Below are 8,552 nucleotides of genomic sequence, written 5' to 3'. Positions count from 1 at the left end.
GAGGGAGCGGGCGCTGTCCGAGGGTCAGTGCCGAGGGAGCGGGCGCTGTCCGAGGGTCAGTGCCGAGGGAGCGGGCGCTGTCCGAGGGACCGGGCGCTGTCCGAGGGTCAGTGCCGAGGGACCGGGCGCCGGAGGGTCAGTGCTGAGGGAGAGGGCGCCGGAGGGTCAGTGCCGAGGGAGCGGGTGCCGTCTGAGGGTCAGTGCCGAAGGGAGCAGGCGCTGTCGGAGGGTCAGTGCCGAGGGGAGCAGGCGCTGTCGGAGGGTCAGTGCCGAGGGGAGCAGGCGCTGTCGGAGGGTCAATGCCGAGGCGTTCTCAGCGGCTGAAGTAAGTCACGTGCGACGGGCGAGACGTTGAGGAGGAGGATCTGAAACACAGGGAGAAGTGTGGGACGTGTCGTGTCGTCTGTGTCCCTCCCGCCCCGAGAGAAGCAGACGCAGAGAGAAGGTGCGTCTCAGCAATTTATTTCTCCCGCAACGTCGAACACTCGCTCTCCGTCGCACCCAACCGCGGGCCACTGCAAACAAAACCGCACCCAAACCCCCCTGACCTTCCTCCTGTCCCTGTACTCCACACACCACCCCCACCCCCCAAACCAACCCCCATCGGATTTACGAGAGAGGCGAGGGGACGGGATGCGGGCTGAGGGAACAGGTACGGTGAGATAGAGAGAGACACACACACACACAGAGAGTCTGTACAATAAATAGCTCCCCCCCACCCCCCCCGACGCTGCCCCCCTCCCGGTCCTGCGAGGAAGCGGGGTGTCTCCCTCAGGCCCCAGCTCGCTGGTACACGTAGATGTAGCCCAGGTCCTTTGGAGGCTTCTCAGAGGCGCAGACCTTCTGGTCGTTGTAAATCACCCACCTGCGGGAGGGATACAACCGGAGAGACTGAGTGTGAGGGGGGGCCCGGATGGGAGAGAGAGAGACAGGGAGAGGGCGGGCACGGATGGGAGAGAGAGAGACGGGGAGAGGGCGGGCACGGATGGGAGAGAGAGAAAGACACGGAGCTTGAGAGAGAGAGACGGGGAGCGAGAGAGAGATAGACGGAGAGAGAGAGAGACGGGGAGCGAGAGAGAGAAAGAGAGACAGGGAGCGTAAGAGAGACGGGGAGCGAGAGAGAGACGGGGAGCGAGAGAGAGACGGGGAGCGAGAGAGAGACGGGGAGCGAGAGAGAGAAAGAGAGACAGGGAGCTTGAGAGAGAGAGAAACGGGGAGCGTGAGAGAGAAAGAGAGAGAGAGACGGGGAGCGAGAGAGAGAGACGGGGAGCGAGAGAGAGACGGGGAGCGAGAGAGAGAGAGACGGAGAGCGAGAAAGAGACACAGACGGGGAGCGAGAGAGAGAGAGAGACGGGGAGCGAGAGAGAGACGGGAAAGGTGAGAGAGAGAGAGATGGACGGGGAGCGAGAGAGAGAAAGAGAGACAGGGAGCTTGAGAGAGAGAGACGGGGAGCGTGAGAGAGAAAGAGAGAGAGAGACGGGGAGCATGAGAGAGAGAGAGAGAAAGACGGACGGGGAGCGAGAGAAAGAGAGACGGGGAGCGTGAGAGAGAGAGAGAGACGGGGAGCGAGAGAGAGAGAGACGGGGAGCGAGAGAGAGACGGGGAAGGTGAGAGAGAGAGAGACGGGGAAGGTGAGAGAGAGAGAGAGACGGGGAAGGTGAGAGAGAGAGAGACGGGAAAGGTGAGAGAGAGAGAGATGGACGGGGAGCGAGAGAGACGGGGAGCGAGAGAGACGGGGAGCGAGAGAGACGGGGAGCGAGAGAGAGAAAGAGAGACGGGGAGCGTAAGAGAGACGGGGAGCGAGAGAGAGACGGGGAGCGAGAGAGAGACGGGGAGCGAGAGAGAGACGGGGAGACAGGGAGCTTGAGAGAGAGAAACGGGGAGCGTGAGAGAGAGAGAGAGACGGACGGGGAGCGAGAGAGACGGAGCGAGAGAGAGAAAGAGAGACAGGGAGCTTGAGAGAGAGAGACGGGGAGCGTGAGAGAGAAAGAGAGAGAGAGACGGGGAGCACGAGAGAGAGAGAGAGAGAAAGACGGACGGGGAGCGAGAGAAAGAGAGACGGGGAGCGTGAGAGAGAGAGAGACGGGGAGCGTGAGAGAGAGAGACGGAGAGCGAGAAAGAGACACAGACGGGGAGCGAGAGAGAGAGAGACGGGGAGCGAGAGAGAGACGGGGAAGGTGAGAGAGAGATGGACGGGGAGCGAGAGAGACGGGGAGCGAGAGAGACGGGGAGCGAGAGAGAGAAAGAGAGACGGAGCGTAAGAGAGACGGGGAGCGAGAGAGAGAGAGACGGGGAGCGAGAGAGAGAGACGGGGAGCGAGAGAGAGAGACGGGGAGCTTGAGAGAGAGAAACGGGGAGCGTGAGAGAGAGAGAGAGACGGACGGGGAGCGAGAGAGACGGAGCGAGAGAGAGAAAGAGAGACAGGGAGCTTGAGAGAGAGAGACGGGGAGCGTGAGAGAGAAAGAGAGAGAGAGACGGGGAGCACGAGAGAGAGAGAGAGAGAAAGACGGACGGGGAGCGAGAGAAAGAGAGACGGGGAGCGTGAGAGAGAGAGAGACGGGGAGCGTGAGAGAGAGAGACGGAGAGCGAGAAAGAGACACAGACGGGGAGCGAGAGAGAGAGAGACGGGGAGCGAGAGAGAGAGAGACGGGGAGCAAGAGAGAGAGAAAGAGACAGGGAGCGTAAGAGAGACGGGGAGCGAGAGAGAGAGAGAGACGGATGGGGAGCGTGAGAGAGAGAGAGACGGACGGGGAGCGAGAGAGAGAGACGGGGAGCGAGAGAGAGAGACGGGGAGCGAGAGAGAGAGAGACGGGGAGTGAGAGAGAGAGAAAGAGACAGGGAGCGAGAGAGAGAGAAAGAGACAGGGAGCGTAAGAGAGACGGGGAGCAAGAGAGAGAGAGAGACGACGGGGAGCGAGAGAAAGAGACGGGGAGCGAGAGAGAGAGACGGGGAGCGAGAGAGAGAGAGACGGGGAGCGAGAGAGAGAGAAAGAGACAGGGAGCGTAAGAGAGACGGGGAGCAAGAGAGAGAGAGAGACGGACAGGGAGCGAGAGAAAGAGACGGGGAGCGTGAGAGAGAGAGACAGACGGACGGGGAGCGAGAGAGAGAGACGGGGAGCAAGAGAGAGAGAAAGAGACAGGGAGCGTAAGAGAGACGGGGAGCGAGAGAGAGAGAGACGGGGAGCGAGAGAGAGAGAGACGGGGAGCGAGAGAGAGAGAGAGAGAGACGGACGGGGAGCGAGAGAGAGAGAGACGGAGCGAGAGAGAGAAAGAGAGACAGGGAGCTTGAGAGAGAGAGACGGGGAGCGTGAGAGAGAAAGAGAGAGAGAGACGGGGAGCATGAGAGAGAGAGAGAGAGAGAGAAAGACGGACGGGGAGCGAGAGAAAGAGAGACGGGGAGCGTGAGAGAGAGAGAGAGACGGGGAGCGAGAGAGAGAGAGACGGGGAGCGAGAGAGAGACGGGGAAGGTGAGAGAGAGAGAGACGGGGAAGGTGAGAGAGAGAGAGAGACGGGGAAGGTGAGAGAGAGAGAGACGGGAAAGGTGAGAGAGAGAGAGAGATGGACGGGGAGCGAGAGAGACGGGGAGCGAGAGAGACGGGGAGCGAGAGAGAGAAAGAGAGACGGGGAGCGTAAGAGAGACGGGGAGCGAGAGAGAGACGGGGAGCGAGAGAGAGACGGGGAGCGAGAGAGAGAAAGAGAGACAGGGAGCTTGAGAGAGAGAAACGGGGAGCGTGAGAGAGAGAGAGAGACGGACGGGGAGCGAGAGAGACGGAGCGAGAGAGAGAAAGAGAGACAGGGAGCTTGAGAGAGAGAGACGGGGAGCGTGAGAGAGAAAGAGACGGGGAGCACGAGAGAGAGAGAGAGAGAAAGACGGACGGGGAGCGAGAGAAAGAGAGACGGGGAGCGTGAGAGAGAGAGAGACGGGGAGCGTGAGAGAGAGAGACGGAGAGCGAGAAAGAGACACAGACGGGGAGCGAGAGAGAGAGAGACGGGGAGCGAGAGAGAGACGGGGAAGGTGAGAGAGAGATGGACGGGGAGCGAGAGAGACGGGGAGCGAGAGAGACGGGGAGCGAGAGAGAGAAAGAGAGACGGAGCGTAAGAGAGACGGGGAGCGAGAGAGAGAGAGACGGGGAGCGAGAGAGAGAGACGGGGAGCGAGAGAGAGAGACGGGGAGCTTGAGAGAGAGAAACGGGGAGCGTGAGAGAGAGAGAGAGACGGACGGGGAGCGAGAGAGACGGAGCGAGAGAGAGAAAGAGAGACAGGGAGCTTGAGAGAGAGAGACGGGGAGCGTGAGAGAGAAAGAGAGAGAGAGACGGGGAGCACGAGAGAGAGAGAGAGAGAAAGACGGACGGGGAGCGAGAGAAAGAGAGACGGGGAGCGTGAGAGAGAGAGAGACGGGGAGCGTGAGAGAGAGAGACGGAGAGCGAGAAAGAGACACAGACGGGGAGCGAGAGAGAGAGAGACGGGGAGCGAGAGAGAGAGAGACGGGGAGCGAGAGAGAGACGGGGAAGGTGAGAGAGAGATGGACGGGGAGCGAGAGAGACGGGGAGCGAGAGAGACGGGGAGCGAGAGAGAGAAAGAGAGACGGAGCGTAAGAGAGACGGGGAGCGAGAGAGAGAGAGACGGGGAGCGAGAGAGAGAGACGGGGAGCGAGAGAGAGAGACGGGGAGCGAGAGAGAGAGAGAGACGGGGAGCGAGAGAGAGAGAGACAGACGGACAGGGAGCGAGAGAAAGAGACGGGGAGCGTGAGAGAGAGAGACAGACGGACGGGGAGCGAGAGAGAGAGACGGGGAGCGAGAGAGAGAGACAGACGGGGAGCGAGAGAGAGAGAGACGGGGAGCGAGAGAGAGACGGGGAGCGAGAGAGAGAAAGAGAGACAGGGAGCTTGAGAGAGAGAGAAATGGGGAGCGTGAGAGAGAGAGAAAGAGAGAGAGAGACGGGGAGCATGAGAGAGAGAGACGGATGGGGAGCGTGAGAGAGAGAGAGAGAGACGGGGAGCAAGAGAGAGAGAAAGAGACAGGGAGCGTAAGAGAGACGGGGAGCGAGAGAGAGAGAGAGACGGATGGGGAGCGTGAGAGAGAGAGAGACGGACGGGGAGCGAGAGAGAGAGACGGGGAGCGAGAGAGAGAGACGGGGAGCGAGAGAGAGAGAGACGGGGAGTGAGAGAGAGAGAAAGAGACAGGGAGCGAGAGAGAGAGAAAGAGACAGGGAGCGTAAGAGAGACGGGGAGCAAGAGAGAGAGAGAGACGACGGGGAGCGAGAGAAAGAGACGGGGAGCGAGAGAGAGAGACGGGGAGCGAGAGAGAGAGAGACGGGGAGCGAGAGAGAGAGAAAGAGACAGGGAGCGTAAGAGAGACGGGGAGCAAGAGAGAGAGAGAGACGGACAGGGAGCGAGAGAAAGAGACGGGGAGCGTGAGAGAGAGAGACAGACGGACGGGGAGCGAGAGAGAGAGACGGGGAGCAAGAGAGAGAGAAAGAGACAGGGAGCGTAAGAGAGACGGGGAGCGAGAGAGAGAGAGAGACGGATGGGGAGCGTGAGAGAGAGAGAGACAGACGGGGAGCGAGAGAGAGAGAGACGGGGAGCGAGAGAGAGAGAGACGGGGAGCATGACAGTGAGAGAGAGACGGACGGGGAGCGAGAGAGAGACGGGGAGCGAGAGAGAGACGGGGAGCGAGAGAGAGACGGGGAGCGAGAGAGAGAGACGGGGAGCGAGAGAGAGACGGGGAGCGAGAGAGAGACGGGGAGCGAGAGAGAGAGAGACGGGGAGCGAGAGAGAGAGAGACGGGGAGCGAGAGAAAGAGAGACGGGGAGCGTGAGAGAGAGAGACGGAGCGAGAGAGAGAAAGAGAGACAGGGAGCGTGAGAGAGAGAAAGAGAGAGAGAGACGGGGAGCATGAGAGAGAGAGAAAGACGGACGGGGAGCGAGAGAAAGAGAGACGGGGAGCGTGAGAGAGAGACGGGGAGCGTGAGAGAGAGAGACGGAGAGCGAGAAAGAGAGAAAGAGACAGGGAGCATAAGAGAGACGGGGAGCAAGAGAGAGAGAGAGACGGACGGGGAGCGAGAGAAAGAGACGGGGAGCGTGAGAGAGAGAGACAGACGGACGGGGAGCGAGAGAGAGAGAGACGGGGAGCGAGAGAGAGACGGGGAGCGAGAGGGAGAAAGAGAGACAGGGAGCTTGAGAGAGAGAGAAACGGGGAGCGTGAGAGAGAGACGGGGAGCATGAGAGAGAGAGAGACGGATGGGGAGCGTGAGAGAGAGAGAGACGGACGGGGAGCGAGAGAGAGAGACGGGGAGCGAGAGAGAGAGAGACGGGGAGCGAGAGAGAGAGAAAGAGACAGGGAGCATAAGAGAGACGGGGAGCAAGAGAGAGAGAGAGACGGACGGGGAGAGAGAGAAAGAGACGGGGAGCGTGAGAGAGAGAGAGACAGACGGACGGGGAGCGAGCGAGAGAGAGACGGGGAGCGAGAGAGAGACGGGGAGCGAGAGAGAGACGGGGAGCGAGAGAGAGAAAGAGAGACAGGGAGCTTGAGAGAGAGAGAAACGGGGAGCGAGGGAGAGAGAGAGAGAGAAAGAGAGAGAGAGACGGGGAGCATGAGAGAGAGAGAGACGGATGGGGAGCGTGAGAGAGAGAGACGGACGGGGAGCGAGAGAGAGACGGGGAGCGAGAGAGAGAGAGACAGGGAGCGTAAGAGAGACGGGGAGCAAGAGAGAGAGAGAGACGGACGGGGAGCGAGAGAGAGAGACGGGGAGCGAGAGAGAGAGAGACGGGGAGCGAGAGAGAGAGAAAGAGACAGGGAGCGTAAGAGAGACGGGGAGCAAGAGAGAGAGAGACGGACGGGGAGCGAGAGAAAGAGACGGGGAGCGTGAGAGAGAGAGACAGACAGGGAGCGTGAGAGAGACGGGGAGCGAGAGAGAGACGGGGAGCGAGAGAGAGACGGGGAGCGAGAGAGAGACGGGGAGCGAGAGAGAGACGGGGAGCGAGAGAGAGACGGGGAGCGAGAGAGAGACGGGGAGCGAGAGAGAGACGGGGAGCGAGAGAGAGACGGGGAGCGAGAGAGAGAAAGAGAGACAGGGAGCTTGAGAGAGAGAAACGGGGAGCGTGAGAGAGAGAGAGAGAGAAAGAGAGAGAGAGACGGGGAGCAGGAGAGAGAGAGAGACGGATGGGGAGCGTGAGAGAGAGAGAGACGGACGGGGAGCGAGAGAGAGTGACGGGGAGCGAGAGAGAGAGAGACGGGGAGCATGAGAGAGAGAGAGACGGATGGGGAGCGAGAGAGAGAGAGAGAGAGAGACGGGGAGCAAGAGAGAGAGAAAGAGACAGGGAGCGTAAGAGAGACGGGGAGCAAGAGAGAGAGAAACGGACGGGGAGCGAGAGAAAGAGAGACGGGGAGCGTGAGAGAGAGAGAGAGACGGACGGGGAGCGAGAGAGACGGAGCAAGAGAGAGAAAGAGAGACAGGGAGCTTGAGAGAGAGAGACGGGGAGCGAGAGAGAGAGAGACGGGGAGCGAGAGAGAGAGAGACGGGGAGCGAGAGAGAGAGACGGGGAGCGAGAGAGAGAGACGGGGAGCGAGAGAGAGAGAGAGACGGGGAGCGAGAGAGAGAGAGACAGACGGACAGGGAGCGAGAGAAAGAGACGGGGAGCGTGAGAGAGAGAGACAGACGGACGGGGAGCGAGAGAGAGAGAGACGGGGAGCGAGAGAGAGAGACAGACGGGGAGCGAGAGAGAGAGAGACGGGGAGCGAGAGAGAGACGGGGAGCGAGAGAGAGAAAGAGAGACAGGGAGCTTGAGAGAGAGAGAAATGGGGAGCGTGAGAGAGAGAGAAAGAGAGAGAGAGACGGGGAGCATGAGAGAGAGAGAGACGGATGGGGAGCGTGAGAGAGAGAGAGAGAGACGGGGAGCAAGAGAGAGAGAAAGAGACAGGGAGCGTAAGAGAGACGGGGAGCGAGAGAGAGAGAGAGACGGATGGGGAGCGTGAGAGAGAGAGAGACGGACGGGGAGCGAGAGAGAGAGACGGGGAGCGAGAGAGAGAGACGGGGAGCGAGAGAGAGAGAGACGGGGAGTGAGAGAGAGAGAAAGAGACAGGGAGCGTAAGAGAGACGGGGAGCGAGAGAGAGAGAGAGACGGATGGGGAGCGTGAGAGAGAGAGAGAGAGACGGGGAGCGAGAGAGAGAGAAAGAGACAGGGAGCGTAAGAGAGACGGGGAGCAAGAGAGAGAGAGAGACGACGGGGAGCGAGAGAAAGAGACGGGGAGCGAGAGAGAGAGACGGGGAGCGAGAGAGAGAGAGACGGGGAGCGAGAGAGAGAGAAAGAGACAGGGAGCGTAAGAGAGACGGGGAGCAAGAGAGAGAGAGAGACGGACAGGGAGCGAGAGAAAGAGACGGGGAGCGTGAGAGAGAGAGACAGACGGACGGGGAGCGAGAGAGAGAGACGGGGAGCGAGAGAGAGAGAGACAGACGGGGAGCGAGAGAGAGAGAGACGGGGAGCGAGAGAGAGAGAGACGGGGAGCATGACAGTGAGAGAGAGACGGACGGGGAGCGAGAGAGAGACGGGGAGCGA

The sequence above is a fragment of the Stegostoma tigrinum genome, unplaced genomic scaffold (genome assembly GCF_030684315.1).
Source record: "Stegostoma tigrinum isolate sSteTig4 unplaced genomic scaffold, sSteTig4.hap1 scaffold_287, whole genome shotgun sequence".
NCBI classification, from domain to species: domain Eukaryota; kingdom Metazoa; phylum Chordata; class Chondrichthyes; order Orectolobiformes; family Stegostomatidae; genus Stegostoma; species Stegostoma tigrinum.
The sequence above is the reverse complement of the archived record's forward strand: the minus strand, read 5'-3'. Positions refer to the sequence as shown.